Consider the following 18,436-nt stretch of genomic DNA (forward strand, 5'->3'; position numbering starts at 1 on the left):
TTTGTTTGTTGTTTTTTTTTCATTTGTTAATAAGTAAAAGTAGTCACAGGTCTCTGCCAGGGAAGGTCAGAAAGACCTTGTCCACAGCACTTAAGTTTTAATTCTGCTGTGTCAGCAGTATCCAGCCAGACCATCCCATGTGGAGTCGATATTTTAGTACTTATGTCAGTTACTATCTTGCCAAGCAAATCCGGGCAGTCTGCCTGCAGGTCAGTTGTGCAGATGGGTGATAGTCAGAGATATAAAATTTTGGTTAACAGCTCTTGACTCCTAAAGTACTGTTTAGGAAATAGTAGTAAAATCAGAAAAAAAGTAAACATAAAAGTACATCCCCAACCCTGAGATAGGTGCTATAGTAGAGTGAAGAACATTATAATAGAAATATGGTAAGAATAAACTGCACTAGGTAATGGCTATGGCAGTGAGTTGGTTGGGTGGAAACAAAGATCCCCAAACAGAACACGGGGGAGATTTTGGCACTTAAGATTATGTCAGGTGTGATCTCTAAATGGGCTCTTTGAAATCAGCTCATGCTCTCCTCAACAATTTTGGCAGTACACGTGACAGAACTGCTGCTGTGCTTGTAGAACTGAGTAGCTCTATGTTTTATTCCTGAGTCTGAACACACCTATTGTTCAGGTGCATGCACTGTGCCCCTGGCACTCCTAATAAAAAAGAAACAAGAAAATAAAACACACACACCAAAAAAAAACCACAAAAACAAAACAAAACAACAAAAAAAAAACCACCGATAAAATATACTAGTTTTGTTCCCTTTTCCTACAGCTGCCAAAGAGTTATAAGAGGACAGTCCCCCAGAGAAGGAGAAAACAGGAGGAAAGAATAGCCCGGCACAGATAGTGCCCTCTCTAATGAATGCAGTCCCACAGGGTAGCAGGTAAAGGAAGGAGCTAGTACTAGGGAACATTGAAATCACAGCTAACAGCAAAATAAGTGCAGAACCCACCCAGGGAACCCAGTCAAGAGTGAGAAAAGGCAGGACAAGAGAGACAAGACCAGAATTAACATGACAACAAAGGCTTGAAAGTTCTAACCTGAAAACAGGCAGGGCAGGCCAAAGTTATAAGAGCTACAACCATGAACAGAGCTGGGAACAGATGCACATATATCATAGTCGTGAGAACAAACAAAGGCCCAGATCTGAACTGAAATAAGGCTCTTAGGCCTATGGGCGGAGGATGTGGGCAGAGGTACCAGGTCATCAGGGTCCTGGCAACAGTACCAGAGTAGTGAGAGAAATTATCCAAGAGTATCAAAGAATGCTTAGTCACTAGGCTGCTTTATTAAGCATCAACATTTTCAGAGTGTTTTTGCTATTCTTTTTTAAAACTGTGCTCTTTGCAAAAATAGGAAGTACGTCCCTCTAACAAAAAGATTTTCTAGGGTGAGAGATGAATTTTGCTTCCGAAACTCAGTTAGTGTTTCAGTTAGCATAAAAGTCAGAATGGCTCAATTTGAACAAAGGTACTTCCTGGACCTGATTTAGGCTGAAAACAATTCTTTCCATCTTAATCTTGCATCTTCTGAATTCATCCAATCAAGGATATTTTGTGTGAAGTGACACTGCCATCTACACAAGTTCACATTCATTTGCATGAATCTCTCCTCCATGCAGACCAGTTCATGCAAGCTGTAAAGTTGAATACATCCGACCACTGCCACGAGCTTGGTCCCACACCTTGGGCAGGAGTGAAGCAATATATGGGGATGTTCCAGGAGCTTCCCTCATCTTGATGTAACTTCCACTGGGAAAATGGCGTGAAGATGGAAAGAAACTTTCTTCCTTCCTCTGTAACACAGCAAGTCTTCATTGCTTCTTAAAATGAAGGAAAGCTTATTTAGGGAAATGTAAGAAAATCTGAATTTCTATGAAAGGCTTTGCAAATTAATGCCAATACCACTGTCAAGGATATACTTTACATCCACAAATTTTAATGGGTTACATTCCTATGTTATTAAATGATGTTCATTTCAACACTGTTAATGCTTTTCATACATCTTACTGTCTTGCACAGTTATGTACAAACTGTTAAACTCATTCCTTTTCTGCTGCTAAGCTACTGCCTTTGCATCCGAATACCAGTATGTGGTAAATTTGTCTGCATCTAGAAACATGAGGGTAATGAGGGTCTGCGTTAGTTATGATCCAAACTGCACAAGCAGTAGTGAAATGTTTATAGTTTTCTTGATTATATCTTTCAGTTTCACTCCTAATATACCACTGCTATAAAGAGGATACATCACATCTCCCAGAGCTGGTGTTTCAGGCTATTTATGGAATTCAGAGAACACTGTATCAGTTTATATGCTGCTGGCATTTGGATGAGTTAGTTTTCAGCCACTGAAGAGAATATCTCTTGCTATATGTATCTGTATTGAGCAAGAGAAAAAAGACTAATGCAAATGTAGTCTCAGTTTCTAGGTATCTACGTGTAAGAAATATCAACATTCCTTATTTAAATAAAAGATTAGATTCTGGGAAACAATTTCATGGAAATAGGTGGTTTCCACGGCAAAACTGAAATAATAAAATACAAAAAACCTTGACAGTTGAGTAGCATTTTAGCAAACATTACACAGGCAAAATCAGGTTTTCTTTCTGAAATGCAAACTTCAGTGTCTGCACATAACACGGGAGGATTAACAGTTGGCTTTGATGTGAGATGTTAGCCTGCCTTGGCTTACCAGAGTCCTGCATGACTGATCAAGAATAACTCTAGACTCTGACAGAATGACTCCAGCTTTTGAAGCAGGAATGTAATCAAATATGAATGCTGAATACCTGTGAAGGCATTTACAAAGTGCTCAGATGAATAACTATTTTTGACAACGTTCAGGCAAATGTGGCGATTCAGAAACATTTTACAAGTTCCTTGAAAACTTGCAAGCCATGAAAATTTATGCAGTTCAAACAAACAATAGCACATCCTCTGTATGATAGATGGTAATGGAAAACCGGGGCTGGAGCCCTGCCAAGTCTTCTCCCAGCTTCTCAGCAGCTGCAATCAAGTCATGCCCAGGCCCCCAGCTGCAGGAGGTTCCTTGACCCTGCCCTCATTGCTGCTCTGTTTGTTTTCTCTTCTGAAGGACTGAGGAGCTCTTCCATCAAAAATGGAAAAGTTTCTTTAGAGACTTTTATCTGAAGATTCTGAATAGAAGATATCATAGAAGATACACCTTAGTTCTCTGGTACATGATTCTCCTTCATTTCAGTCCACAGGATTTTCTGTTGCCCTTTGTTTCTAGATCATGTTCTCTCATGTGTTTACAGTTATGAGAAATCTTATTGCTGCCAACACACATTGGAGCTGGAGCGTTACTGTTCATCATGCATTACACTCAGGTTGGAGACTTTAAGAGAACTCCCTTTTTTTGTGGTGCTCTCAAATTAGAAACACAAAATGCACATCAAAAGAAAAGAATCTCCCAATTCCTGTTCTTTCAATTGTCTTATTTATTATGTCATCCTTTTCGTGTTGGTGGGGATGTGTATTTGCATGGGTGGTAAATGCAGACAAACGGACAATAAAGTGATGCTAGTATGTTTGTGGCTGTACTGGAAATAGTTTTGTACAAAGCTCACAAGAAAATTGAAGTCCTGAGAAACATCATGTCTGCATATCACACAGGGTAATATTTTGTTTTGGTTTGCAGTGCAGCTTCATTTTGACCCATCAGTTCCTTCCACATTATGTTGCAACGAGTACAAAATTCAGAACTTGGTATTAGTAACACTCTTCAACCAGTTCAGCAATAGACAAGCTCTTCACTACATCTTCCAGAAATCCAGCTGAGGGAGAAATTTTGAAAGGTGAATCATTAAGTTTTGCAAAAGAAGCAATGGAATTTCCTACAGTGGACATACAAAAAGTTGTATAATACTAATACTATGTATGGAATACTATGAAATTATGCTGCATTCCACTGACATATATTAAGATTTAAAAAGATGAGAAAAAAAAAAAGTAAAAAAAAACAATCAACAACCTTAACGATCCTTTAAAAAAGAAAGAAAAATGCAGAGCTAAAAGGTTTTTGTTAACTTTGACCTAAGATACAGATTAGTAGTCAATAGTTCCTACGTATGTTAAAAAAACAACCTCATTTTTCCAAAAGTCCATCTGTAACTCACATTTTTACATTGGATTTCTGTATTTTGCTAAATTTTTAGCTCCTCCTGCAGCCAGCAAGGCATAGTACCTTGACGTCTTTTAGATCTCCTGTCTGCAAATGACAAGACTGTGAGAACTCAAACTTACTCTCACAAATGTAATTGTACTGTGTGTAACTGTATTGAATTCACTGGACCCTGACCCTGAAAAAATGCAACTCAAACTTTGTTGCAAGCATTCTGCCTCTGGTCTATTTTCCTAAGGTCAAATCTGCAATAAGCCTTGTAACAGAAGACAAAAGCAGAGAAAAATTTTCAGCTCAGTACAAGTCTGCTGCATATGCTAAACACATTTCATGCTTGACATTTTCAATGACATTGATAAGAGACTTACACGCAGTGCAAGTACAGAATTAGCAATACAGATCTTTGCTGATGAGAACCGACAAAAAGTAACAGCAAAAGCAAAGACTTCCACATCAGAAGTGAAAGGTTAGATTGTTAAGTCTACTGTGAACTTTTGATCTTTTTTTTACAGAACTGAAGTTTTACTAAATATTCTTTAACCTGTGCACACTTGTTTGTTCAACCTTCTTCTCCTTGTATTTCTGAGATTCATCTCTTATGTGAAATCCTTTTTTCTGCAGTTTCCTAAGTGTGATCACTCTGCATCTTTGCTTGTGACTGGTTTGGTCTGATTTCACTGATGCAGAGACCACCATCATCTATGTTTGTACACAGCCTTTAATTATCATAGTTCTGATTCACTCATGGGTTGTTTTTTTTTTTTTTAATCTTACTTTGTCATTGTATATAGTAACAATATGTTAAATGTAGATTAAACAGAATATTATTTTATTTTTCCTGGCTTGAATTAGAAGATTTCTAATACTTCTCAAGCTTGTCATCTTCTGAAATAACTGCTACACAGATCATGAGCTTAGGCACACATTATATGCATGCTTCTCAAATTTAATTACAAAATGTCTTTTTTGGCTGAAGTAAGGATGTAATACAATACCTAGATGAAAATTAAAGTATCCAACTTTCTTTTAGACTGAGAAAACTCATTTGAAGGCATAGTATAAACAAGGACTTACATTTGTATGGTAAGCATATTTGTTCAGTAAATCACAGGGATCCACAGTCTATTAAATGAAAAAGATCCTGTGGAAACTTGTGCCTTAAATCCATTTTACATGATGTTTTTCAGGCTTTCATGTTTCCTCAACCATAAACCTGCTCAACCTGTTAAAATCCTATTAAAACTGTAATCAAATAAATACCACGAATCTGCTTACATGTGACTGAAGGTAAGAATTGCAAAAAGGAGTGTAGTAGCACATTATCTGTTTACAGTTCAAACCAGCGTTTTGCACTGGTCAATCAATACTGCCTTACTCTGCTTACCATTACTTGTAAGCCTTTCCAATATTCTAATTTTAAAGAATCATTATTACAATTATACAGCCAATGATTGTTTAAAGAATACAGATAGTATGAATAAATTCCTGTTTAGATTCAGTTAAACCTGTTGAAAAATTGAAAGTCATATTTTCTCAGAAAAGTTTGTATTGGTCTTTCAGGCAAAATAAATTAGTGAAGATATGCTATAATCACAGTACTGATGCTAATTTAGGTGAGTGGAGGATTTAATTTACTGGTTAATGTACCTAAAAACTAGGTGGGAGATTTACACTACCCTAGAGCTCTTTTTCATCTTGCCTTGTACTGAGCAAGGACCAGAACAGATAGACCTGGATGTTTTTCTTTCATACAGGATATCTTATCCAGGAGGACCACACTTTTGCTGTACCCCTCCTGCAGCCTGATCAGACGTGGAGCAGCCTGCAACTGTAAGCTCCAAAGCCATGTTAAAGTAATTCTGGGTGAATTGAAATGTCCACAAAAGACCAGGTTTTCAACAGAAGAGCTTCTGCATTTAGTGTTAAATGTGATCATATCTCAGCCACTCTTAGAAGAATGCTTATGGTCAGATATTTTTCGAAGTTAAATAGCAACTTACATGGGTGTCTCAAAAACAGAGAGACCTTTTGAGGTGTTGAACCTTTTACCAAAAATCTGGTCTGTACATAAGCTGTAGCAGATAGCACAGTTCAGGCTCACAGTATCACAGCAATTGAGAATTAGATGGGAAAATATCAGTAAGCCTTCTCTCAGGCCGTCTAAATATGGTTCAGCTTTTCACTGTCCCTTTTTTAAATTCTTCTGGAGCAGATAGATGAACATCATGTGTATTGAAGAGAAAACTAAGCTCTTAAAATGTCAGCTGTTTCCTATCTCCACTGTTAGTATAATTCTATGTACTTTAGTAACACAAGCTCTGCGTATTTGTTTTCAGGGCTTTGAAGCAGATTCTCCTCTGGCTGAAAGACAGAAATACTGACAAATTCTTGTAGTTCACTTGCATTTCCTAGGATGAGTTAATCAAAATAATTTCAGACATGTATGAACATGATTTTGAACGACTTTGCAATTCAGACACATTTTCTGTAAAGCTATCATGTAAACAATATTCGTGTTTGGTAATGTGAATATCATAAGAGTAATTCTTCCTAAGATACAGAGATGTTTCTTAACCTTTGAGAGATTTTTGATAAGCTTTTCACGTAATTGCAGCTAAAATTAACAAATTCTCAATGTTCCATAATGCCTACTTGATTTGTAACAACAGTTATCATTTCTGTATGCCAAATACTAGAAGGTAGTTACCTAGCAGACAAATTAAAAATGGGCCTGTCTTATGTGCAAGTGAAGGTTATGTTATTCTACTCTTTTTGTGAGCATCTAGTTTATTTCATCTGTAAACTAATAGCACTTCTCGAATCATTCTAAAGACTGTGATGTATTTAGAAAAAATAATTCTTATCAGCATTCTTTTCATGGAAAAATCGGAAGAAGAGATGTGAAAGAAAAACATGAGTGCCTACTAGGAGCCATTAATAGCTGATAACCGTATAGGAAGAACTCCACCATTGTACTTTTCTGCAGTAAATAGGCTGAATGGTTTTCAGTTAGAGTAACTCGTTTTGTTTTTAAAAATTGCATTTTAACACACTGCACAATCTTCTCACGTCTGTCAATGAGTTGTGAAACAATGGTGTCCAATATTACACATGACTTCACAGAGGCTTAACTCTACCTGTAAGAAAAGAGTAACCTCCCATGCAGTAAGGGAGGAAGGAGCTATATAAAAGTTTTGTTCCCAGTGACATCAGAAGTATTACTTTTTAGGCTTTTAAGATTTTTTTAGAAATTCATAACTGGAGACATTGGTTGATATCTCCTTCTTTAGAAAGCACTTCAATATTCATAGATGTAAAATCTGATAGAAGGATCTTAATAACAAAACAATGCATCTTTATTGTAGTAACTCTGGTAGAAACAAGGCCAATAACAATCTTAATGTCTCCAAATCTATACTTTCCAGTATCTGAATTTTCTGTGTGGTGTTGCTGTGTAAAATGTACCAGAATTTTGATACAGAAACATATCACTGTACTACAGATCTGAAAATAAAATTAAGTTGTGCTAGCAGGTAATCCATATACTCATCAGCCTATACAAAACTTCAAATTTAGTTCATGGTTTGTTAGCCTTCTATGAATATATAGAAGGAATTATACAAAGAAATTCACTTGGAGTGTACTCAAATGTAATAGGAACATCACATCTAGTGAGAAAAAATATGAAAAATAAAATAATTCTAACATCTTTAAACATTCAGGTATCAATTTCATTTATCTTAAATTATAACATATTTTTGCATGTTTTGAGTATTTCCTTGGATAATACTTCCTAGAATTAATATAGATGGTACCTTTCATTTTATTCAGCAATTTTATGACATCCTTTGTCATTATGGAATTGTCATTCTTTTGACCTGGCAGTACTTCCTAGTCTCAATTCAACAAACTTCACTTCAGCCGGATAATGCCTGGTTGCACGTCATTCTTTGAGGCTTCTCATATAAGCATGTCTCCAGATCTTTGCAGTTGTAATACTGGGTGTCGTAACACTATGATGTATTTAGACATAGAAAGAAAACAAATAGAAGAGAAGCACACATAATAATAAAACTTCCATAGAAAGAATTTAACACTGAATCCTTATCTAACCATTGGTGGCAAAGATTCATGCTGACCTGTATTTCTAAAAGAGTAAATCTTTCTTTACCTGATTTCTCTGATATAATTTACAGATATTAGAATGTTATCAGTTTTATAGTTTCATGTACACAGTATGAGATTCTACACAATCATGGAATCATAGAATGCTTAGAGTTGGAAGGGACTGCTGAAGGCCAACTAGTCCAATTCCACTGCAATGATATTTTCCTACTGCATAACAAAGGCATTTATAGTTAAACAAAACCTCATTTCAGTTTGCAATCCTGCTATTGAAGAAAGATTTTCTAAGTTCATTCTGTATTTTCCTGTTGTACATGCAAACAAATGATGGTATCTACTCCGCAATATTTTTGTACTACTAGATCTCTTCATAGAAATCTTGGAACCTTATGTTGTTTTCAATTTAAGATAAATGTGAATAGGAAATTGCTTAAATAGCAGAAAACATCTAGTGATCAGTGAATAGAATATAAGGTTATCAAGCTTTGCTGTCAAGCTCTACAATGCAAATTTAGATGCCATCTCCAGAGAGAAATGTTTACAAGAGTAGGCATTTCATCAAGTGAGATATCTTAAATTGAATTTGAAGGTAAGGAGACATTTACTTTTTTTCCTTTTTCTGTGTGTGAGGAGTGAATAAATCAGAATGGAAGGAATTAAAATGGTTTAGAAAGCACTGTTTTTTCACAAGGGAGTGAAAGTTCCCATTAACTACAGGCAGTGCACATAGTGAATGTGCTTGAAAAATGTCTGAAGACATCTTATTTTAAAAAAATTAATCCAATCAAACACACCTTTGACCGGGAAGGTGAAGAGAATTTGGGTAATAATCAAGAAGAGGTGAGACCATAGGCACAGGGAATTGGGTTTTTTTCCAAAAGAAACTGTTTACTTCAAAGTATGTAAGTAAATACTTAATTACAGATCTCTAAAATACTTAAATGCATTTTGAATAAGAAAAAAATAAAAATGCCAAGGAAACAATTCACACAAGAATTTAGATTTACTGCTATAGCGATTTCGTATATATAAACTGAAATGAAGTTGTATCTTTTTTAGAAAACGTAGTCTGACGCTAACTGCTCGTTGACCACCAGGAGACACTGTTGCTCCGTAGAGATGAAAAGCGAGGTTGTGCCTAGAAATTGTCAGAGGAAATACATGTAACAGACATTATTATCTTCCAGGTTATAGTCTTCATAAAAGCTATACGGACTGAGATGAAGTTTGGAATTGTTCTGGTAGGGTTCAAGTGAATGTCCTTGTTTTCTCCCTTGTCAGAACTCTGTTTCTCTCTCTCTCTTTCTCTTTCAAATAGAAAAGAAAAAAGAAAAAAGAAAAAAAAGGAATCTGACATTCTTTGTCAAAAGGTAAAAGATAAATGCAGAGATACAATCAAAATTCCAAATGGTAAAAAAACAACCAACCAAACAAACAAACAAAAAAAACCTGCTTAATATTTGTATTTCTTCAACTTAAAATCACATAAATTTTGTAAAATATTTTCAATGGATATTTTAATTATCAGTACTAGATTTTTCTCAGATAACATTGCACTGGCTATTTTTCTTAAATGATAACTTGGTTTGTTAGTTGGTAGTGCCATATTTTGATGGCTATTCTCTAAGTATTAAATAAAATATGAATATAGACCAAAACACTTCATGTTCTTAAATAATGTTATAACATTACAGTGCAATATATTCATAATATCTATGCATATATTTGTAGTATATAATGATACATGATACAATGATATATAACACATAAAATATGACACAGTATAATATAAAACATAGAACAATAAACACACACACATCTTGGTCCAAAAGTAATATATATTCGTATATATTTCCATGGAAATTACAGCAGATACAAGGAGCACAAGAATACTACTTGATAGAGAAAATTCTCAGCTACAAAACACTATCTTTCAACACTTTCACCATCACCATTATCTATGCATTTTTGCTAGCTATGAACAATAGTCTACATGCTGCACTCATAAAAATCTGTATGGCCATCTGGAACATGGCTCTGTCATGCCAAGTCACTGTCCATTACTGAAACACAACACCTAGCATATCACTGTGTTCACATCTACTGTTTGGCCTCCATACATGTTCAACAAATATCAGTGAATGTCAGCAGGTGTCATTTTTGCCTCATTGAGGAATTCATTTCCATACCTTTGCTTCATATGCACTTCCATGTCAAATGCCATTTTGTCAGACTGCCTCTCTGCTGTCATGTATCACACAGCAACAAAACATAATGGAATATTGGTGGGAAGGCTCAACCTCTTTTTCCATACCATCAACACAATAAAATATGAGGCATTATTTTCAGAGCAGCTCTTGTATAATGTATAGTATATATAACATATAACTGCAATGTAGAATATATTGAAAAATAAATGCTATGTATACGTATAATATATTTTAATGAAATTCTTTATCATTACACATCTAATACATAAAAACTTATAATTACAAACATGTACACATGCATTTGGCTGATATACCAGAAGGCTGTGCTGCCATTCAGTGAGACCTGGAGAGGCTGCAGAGTTTGACAGAGAGGAACATTATAAAGTTCAGTAAGGGCAAATGTGGAGTTTTACACTTGGGGAGGAATAACCGCATGCATCAGTACAGGTTAGGGACTCTCCTGTTGGAAAGGTACTCAGCAGAGAAGGACCTGGATGTCGTGGTGAACAACAGATTGACTATGAGCCAGCTATGTGACCTTGTGGTCCTTGTGGCCAAGGCCGGTGAGTGATCATGGTTGCTTTTGTTTATATTTTATTCATTGCTGGTTTTAGATGAATTTCATAGCTGTATCATCAGTTTATATGCATTCAATTATCTGTGATATGAACAGTGATTTTAATTTTAAAACCGAGAACAACAAAATAGTTTAGCGATCAGCACTTTATGTGAAAAGATGGGCTCAATAATGCCAAGATGCAAGTGGAACTCAACTTGATGAGTGACGTGAAAATAATAAAGAATTATGCAGGTGCTGAAAAGAAAGGCTAAGGGAATGGTTTCCCCTGTGATAAATTAGAAGGGAGAAATGGCAACAACAGACACTGGGAAGGCTGAGGTACTCAATGAGTTCTTTGTCCCAGTCTTCTCTGACAGTCTGGCTCCCCATGTATCTCAAATCCTTGAACGTCTAGGCAGGTGGGTGTTGAAGGAGCAAAATCCTTCCTGATTATTAGTAAACACTCCCTGATGTGACTGAATGTGTACAAATCTATGAGTTCCAGTGACATGAATCCCAGGGTCCTAAGAGAATACGCTGATGTGTTTGCCAAGACACTTTCCATCATATTTGAAAAGTCGTGGCTGTCAGGTGAAGTCTCCAGTTACTGGAAAAATGTAAACATCACTCCCATTTTTAAGAAAAGAAAGGAAGATCAAGGGAATTACAGGCCAGTTAATCTCACCTCTGTGTCTGAGAAGATAATGGGACAGATCTTCCTGGAAGACCTGTTAAGGAATATGCAAAATGAAAAACTGATCCGAGACAGCCAGCATGGCTTTACCAAGGTCTAACCAATCTGGTGGCTTCTACGATGTAGTGACATCATAAGTAGGAAGATAAAGGAAGGACAAAGGAAGGGTAACTGATGTTGTGTGCATGGAATTGAGGACTACAGGGAGCTTGTTAAAAGGCTAGAGACCAACTCTTCACACAGACTGATAGTGACAGGACAAGGGGGAATGTTTTTCAATTAAAAGAGGAGAGATTTAGGTTTAGAAATTTTTTTACTCAAGGGAGTGGTGTGAGGTACTGAAACAGGTTAATCAGAGAAACTGTGGATGCCCCATCTTTGAAGATGTTCGAGGCCAAGTTGAATGGGCCTTGAGCAGCCTGGTCTGGTGGGAGACAATTCTGCCCATGGTAGGGGATTTAAAGGTCGATGGTCTTTAAAGTCCATTCCAGCCCAAACCATTATGTGATTCTATGATTTTATGATTGATATTGTTTAAGACAGATTTGAAATAAGTGAACTATTACTGGTAATTTCAATAACACAAATGAAAAGTTTAATATCCTTATAGTGGCTTTGGAATATTATTATTCTGACTAACAAGAAAAAATATAGGTAGTAATATTTGTTCTCTTCCTTAGAACTGATTATACAGAAATGTCACAAATATTTTTCTGAGATATCTCTGATCAAATAATAATAATATTTAAAAAAATTGCACAAAACTGGCCACTTTTGGAGATTGATTTATAGCTAGTGGCTCAAAAGCTACACAAAATAAGACTGTTTGCTAGAGTATATTAGAGAAAAAAGTCTCAAGACGTAGAATTGATTGTCTGCGATATTTTCTTTACACTGAAAAGACTTAAAGCTCTTAAACAAATTTTTAAGACTAGCTTTCCCATGATCTATATGAACCTACTAGTTCAAAATAAGAAAAGGTTTGAAACTTCGGCAGAATAATACTGGAAGTGGCTCTAGACAAGTTCAGATAAGAAATCAGTCACATAAAAGTGTGAATAACTAACATCTATTAGTTTACTATAACTGTGAGAGACATCTGTCATTCAAATTGTTTTAATTATGACCATGAGTCTTCCTGAGTTGTACCTACTCTTATTATAGATCAGAAGCAGGAATTCCATAACAAAATTCTCTATCCCACTGGATGAAGTGATCATGACAATATTCTCCAGTTTCAAAATTCTTTGAAAGGAATGGGAATAATTAAAGAACAGAACAAAGCAGAGACAGAAAGATTTATCAGCTCTGCTGTTTTGTTATTTTCAGCCACTGACTTGAATCAATTTTGTATTGAATGTAACTGTTTCCGAACAATCTGGAGCTGCCTCTTCTAATTATTTTTTATGTAAGTCATGTAGGGAAGAATGCCAAATACTTTGTGATTCGGTCCACCTGACCTTTTTTAGAGATGTTCTTCCTGAGAAAATGTCTTCCTGAAACAACAGTGTCTCATTTGGAGACTTGATCTTAAATAAAATTGATCCAGATAATAAATAAGATAAATAGTGATAATACAGGCACAAACTGCATGCCATCTTAAGGTCTGGAAAGCTAAAATGTTCATGTCTGTTGATCTTTGAAAGTGCAGACTATTTTCTTTGGTACTTTGTCATAGGCAAATTATACAGTTTTAGAGGACAGGATGCAGACTTCGGCTAGGGCACAGAAATTGAATAAACAATTATCATTAAGTCTGGAAATGTTCTTCAAGCATTGTATTTACTTTCATGGAGCTTGAATTTAGCCCTTGTCATGCAGTAATGGAAATTTTGAACCTGAGAAAAGCAAAAGTTTTGAAAGGTGCAATGGTCATTTCTAGACTGCTATTAAAATAATGTAAAGCCACCTCTTTTCTGCTTTGGCTGCTTCTATCCTGGCAGCAATATTTTCTGCACTTGTAATTACTGAAGTGTCTGTTTCTCCTTCACCTGTAGAAGTTTGAATCCAAATGATCTGGATTGAGTGATTGCAGAGGATTAAAGAACCATAGAATTGTAGAATGGCATGGCTTGAAAGGGCCTTAGAAATCATTTGGTTTCCACACCACTTCTGTGGGCAGAGTTGCCAACCACTAACTCAGACACTAGACTATGTTGGTCCGGGCCCCATCCAACCTGGCCTTGATCAGCTTCATAACCTCCAGGGGTGAGGGAAAGGTGGAGTGTCCCTCCATTTTCTTACATTGGACCATGCCTGTCCAAACATATCTTCTCCATTCATTAGTTCCCAGAACTAGTTGATATTCAAAAACCCATAGGATTTTTACTTGTCTTGCCTTTTCAAAAAATTTAACATTTTAAATACATAAATTTTGTTTATTTGAAACTGACACTTCTCAGTTAAAAGTTGCATTTTACTCCTTGTTGGTATTTAAGGTGTACTAGCTAAGATTCAATCTTAGATTCATTGTGTACCCCCCACCCTGTGTAGTAAACAGTCAAGGATATCCAGCCATTTCAAATCCTGTTAAGTTGTTGTCATCATTGTTCAAATTACCATATTGTGTCTATTTTATATCAACAAATATCTTTCTGCCTTCCTCTTATGAGTGAAGTGTACAGCGCCTAAGTCTCCATCCATAACAGTGATCAAATAAATACAATGCAAAATTATCTTATTGTTTAGAGAAGGCTGACTAACTAATGAGCAGCTTCATTTTTTTTCTATTTCTTTCTCAATTTTGTTGAAAGATCACAGTCTATCTAAGTACAAAATTTATATATATTTCCACTAGCTTAGAAGAAGATGCCATGTTCTAGAAACTTGTTTATTTCCAACTTACCGGCTTACGTCAACTCAGAATTTAAAATGTTTTTTCCTTCCAACACTACTCTGAATTACAAATGAGCTATTATCTCCACTTTACAGAAGTGCTCTTCATGCAAAAGAGAGGCTAATTTCAGAAGCTAGTAAGAAATCTATTATGGAGCCAGCCTCCCTTACCAGTTTGAGTATATGCTTTCTGAGTTGATATTCATATTGGTTAAGCTTGAATTAAGACGTGGTACTTCTGGAAATCCTATCAACTCTTACATTCATCTTTAGGTACAAAAAATCCTAATTGTTCCTAGCACAGGACATCTATGATAAACGACGAAAATCACATCCGAACTCCTGATTTCTAGGTCAGTGCTCAATACACTATTTCTCAGATGGCGTGATTCTAAGATCAAGAATCATTATATTTCAACACTAAGTATTTAATCTATGTAAGTACTGAATAAGCTTCAGCAAACTTTAGTATTATAAGGCAAGTTAGATTTATCTTCCGAAGGCACACAAAAAAAACTGTTTGGTCAAGTATCACAGTGATCCCAAATGATAAAAGTAGTTAGCATCCTCAAAGTCACTACCACATTAAGATCTTATTACAGGAAATTAAAATCTTATCTAAATACTTACCATTAAAAAAAAAAAGTATTACTACAAAATTATAATAGTAGATATAAAGGTTTTTAACAATTGCACATACACGATAAAAGCTAAGAGTGTTTACATTTGTGACTGTTACACATAATATAAAGTCAGAAAACATTCTGGGCATATCTTTATGTAATTACACATTCCTTGAAATATTTTTATGCAAACAAGAAAAAGTAAGACGTATGCAAAGAGTAAGTGCTTAATACCAGACTCTAGTGGTTTTCTTCCCTTTTAGTAATGTGAATTTCATCATTTATCAATATATGTTTCATGTAACTTTTGGTGATGAACAAATTTGCCCATCGTTATGAATAAGAAGCTGCCATTATGTGAAAAATTCATTCATTATTCATAAAAAAAAAAACGGATAATTCTCAATAGTAAAGCAATTTCAAACAGCTACCTCTCCTATGTCAGGCCTGCAGGACCATATGCCTCACAGACATAAAAACATGGACATTAAAAATATTTCAGTGATCCAACTCATCTAGTACAGCATCTGTAAGTCTGTGTGCAACTTGTTTGCTATGAGGACAGACCATAAATATTTGTGGGAAATTTTTCCTTACTGAACAGATAACAGTAGAAGCATTAGATTTTGCTACTGAGAACACGGTTCATCAACAAACTTCTGTGTATTAATTTCCTGTTTGCCCTTGTTTGGGTTTCCCAATACCATTGAAAGCCATAGTTAGATAGTCTGTGCACTTTTCCACGCTCTCCTAATATTTGCAGCAAAAGCATGTAACAACACTTCGTTAAAATTGCCATCTGTATTTTAAATCTGCCACTTCAGAATCTCAGGTATATCTGAATCAGATAACTCCAATTCACAGTAATTGTTTAATGTCACAATTTTCAGCATTCAAGCATTCATTTCCACTTGGAAATGTAGAAAGGGAGATTTATAATGGCATTGAGATTTCCTGCTAAATTTCCCATCTGGTGATCATCTCTCATTGGCACTACAAAATTCCGGATTTTCATCCATTTGCAGCTGTGGCTTCTGCCCCAGTGAGATCAGAGTTGCACCTGGCTAAGCAGCCTTTTAGAAAATGCTACAAATAGTGCAATATGTCATTTTAAATGATGATGACTCCTCTTGGATTATGCAGTAACAGCAAGTAGCCTGTAACTTGCTGGCACACCCACCACAAATCAGAAAATTTTCAATCTGTTTAAGTAGATTTATTGACTTGCTGAAGGCCACAGAACAAATCCATTGTGAAGGGGAGGAAGCATCCTCCCCTTCCTCACAGGGCAATAGCACAGGGCAATAGCACAACTTAAAGCAGCTGTTCTTAAGCTGCATCAAGGCCAGGACAAGCCCTCCTAATTAGGCAGCTCTTTTGCCTAATGCCTGTTCCAAGCAGATATGTGATGCAGGAATGAAGAGAGTTGCTGTTCTTCATACTTGCTGTTCACAGGGATCACTGTGAATCAATAGCTCTGCCACTTACAGAAGCATTTGAATAAATCTTGCTTGTTGGTTGATGATGAAGGCATTCCTGGCACTGCTTTATGAGACTGCTACTTAAAAACAGCAACCATGGGAGTCTCTGGACAGAACAGTAGGCATGGCCTCAGGAGACCAGAATCCTCTTTACTGTAGTGCCAGCAGCTTGCCAGGAAACCCTGGATAAATCAATCTCTTCTCTTACCCAAATCTTTTCTTCTCTAAAGCATGATTCTTCTAAAAATACCCTCATGCAAATCTTTTCTCCATCCAAATCACATTTTGCCTAAATTCTTTAGTCTTAGAGCAAAAACCCAGAACATTGCTGAAAATGATAAATTGAAATATACTTGAAGATAAAATTGAGAAAAGAAGCTATAATTGTGTTTACTATCACTGAGGATTGTTGAATATCACATTGGGACCATTTGCATTTTTGGTGTCAGATGGAGAGACATCTATTTCATTGTGAATATTTGATTTTACATTTTACTTCCAAAGTATCAGAAGAAAAATGTGTTTGAGACTGCTAGAAAAGGCTCATGGCTAACTCTTCAGAAGTTTTAGGACAATACATCTGGCAATAAACAAATGGATTCATTATGTCCAGGTTTTTCCAGTCAGTTACGGGTGAAAATTGTTGAAACTTGCTGCCATGTTGCAACACACTCACGATTAAATCATAAATGGGGCAGACCTGCTAGAGATTCTGTGCCATTTCAGGTGGCAACACTTTGAGTCTCCATAAGAAAAATATTTACTAAAGATAACTTCACCTGAGATGAGGGAAGGTGAACATATTTAGTTTTGAGTTAATAACATCTACTGGAAAGTACAGCTTAAAACCATGGTGCCTAGGAATTAGTATTTTATCATACATGGATACTACTTTACATAAAATCTCAGTGGAAGAAGAACAAGGATGGTGATAAAACCATGTTCTAAGATCAGCCCAGAATTGAACTCCTAAAGAGTAGATATGAGACCTCAAAATAGCCACTGCTCAAAATTTTGTATGGCCTACTTAACATTAAAATTCATTGTTTCTCTTTCAGAAGTGCTCATGTTTATACAACAGCAGATTTTAATTTCTGAGGTTTAGATATGAAATTATGTGATAAAGGTTTGGATCCGTTAAAGCTCCAGCTTTAACCACATCTTCACTTCAGAGGAGCATAGTTCAGCATTTTCTGAAAACAGACTCCACTTTGACATTTGAGGGCATAGCCCATGATGATATATGAAATTGCTGTTTAGTGAGATTAATTTATGTGGTCATAACATAGTCACAGAATAGGTGTTATATATGCTCGTTCTTTTCTTACTCTTGTCTGTTCATGCATAGCCATTGATGCAGTGAAATGTCTGGATTAGACTCATTCTTTGGCAGAGCAAGCAGTAGTGTTATGTTTTACTGCAAGTTTTAATAGCTACAGAAGCTTTAGTAGGATATTCTAATGCAATCTTTACAACAGTTTTTCTTTGAAGAGTTGGTTGACTGCCAAAGACATCTGAGCAGCCGCAAAGAATGAATGCACATGAAATAGGTTAAGGTTACATATTTCTTTCCATCAACTTATAGTCTGACTAGAACTGAAAATTTCATTTCAGATATGAAGCTTTTCCACAGATTTTGAACAAAGTGTCAATAGGTTGAAAAGATCTGGTTTGTTAAAAGCTTTTCTACCCCCTCCCTCCTAAAGGAGGAAAAAAACCTACTTGCACTCACTCAAACTACTTAGAAATAC

The 18,436-nt window shown here is 35.8% G+C and overlaps 1 pseudogene; it reads left to right on the plus strand.

Annotated features, from left to right (window-relative positions):
• Positions 1-10,926: 10,926 nt before the first annotated feature.
• LOC104910156 overlaps positions 10,927-18,436 on the plus strand; it is a 115,784-nt pseudogene continuing 108,274 nt past the window's right edge.

The sequence above is a fragment of the Meleagris gallopavo genome, chromosome 3 (genome assembly GCF_000146605.3).
Source record: "Meleagris gallopavo isolate NT-WF06-2002-E0010 breed Aviagen turkey brand Nicholas breeding stock chromosome 3, Turkey_5.1, whole genome shotgun sequence".
Classification (NCBI taxonomy): domain Eukaryota; kingdom Metazoa; phylum Chordata; class Aves; order Galliformes; family Phasianidae; genus Meleagris; species Meleagris gallopavo.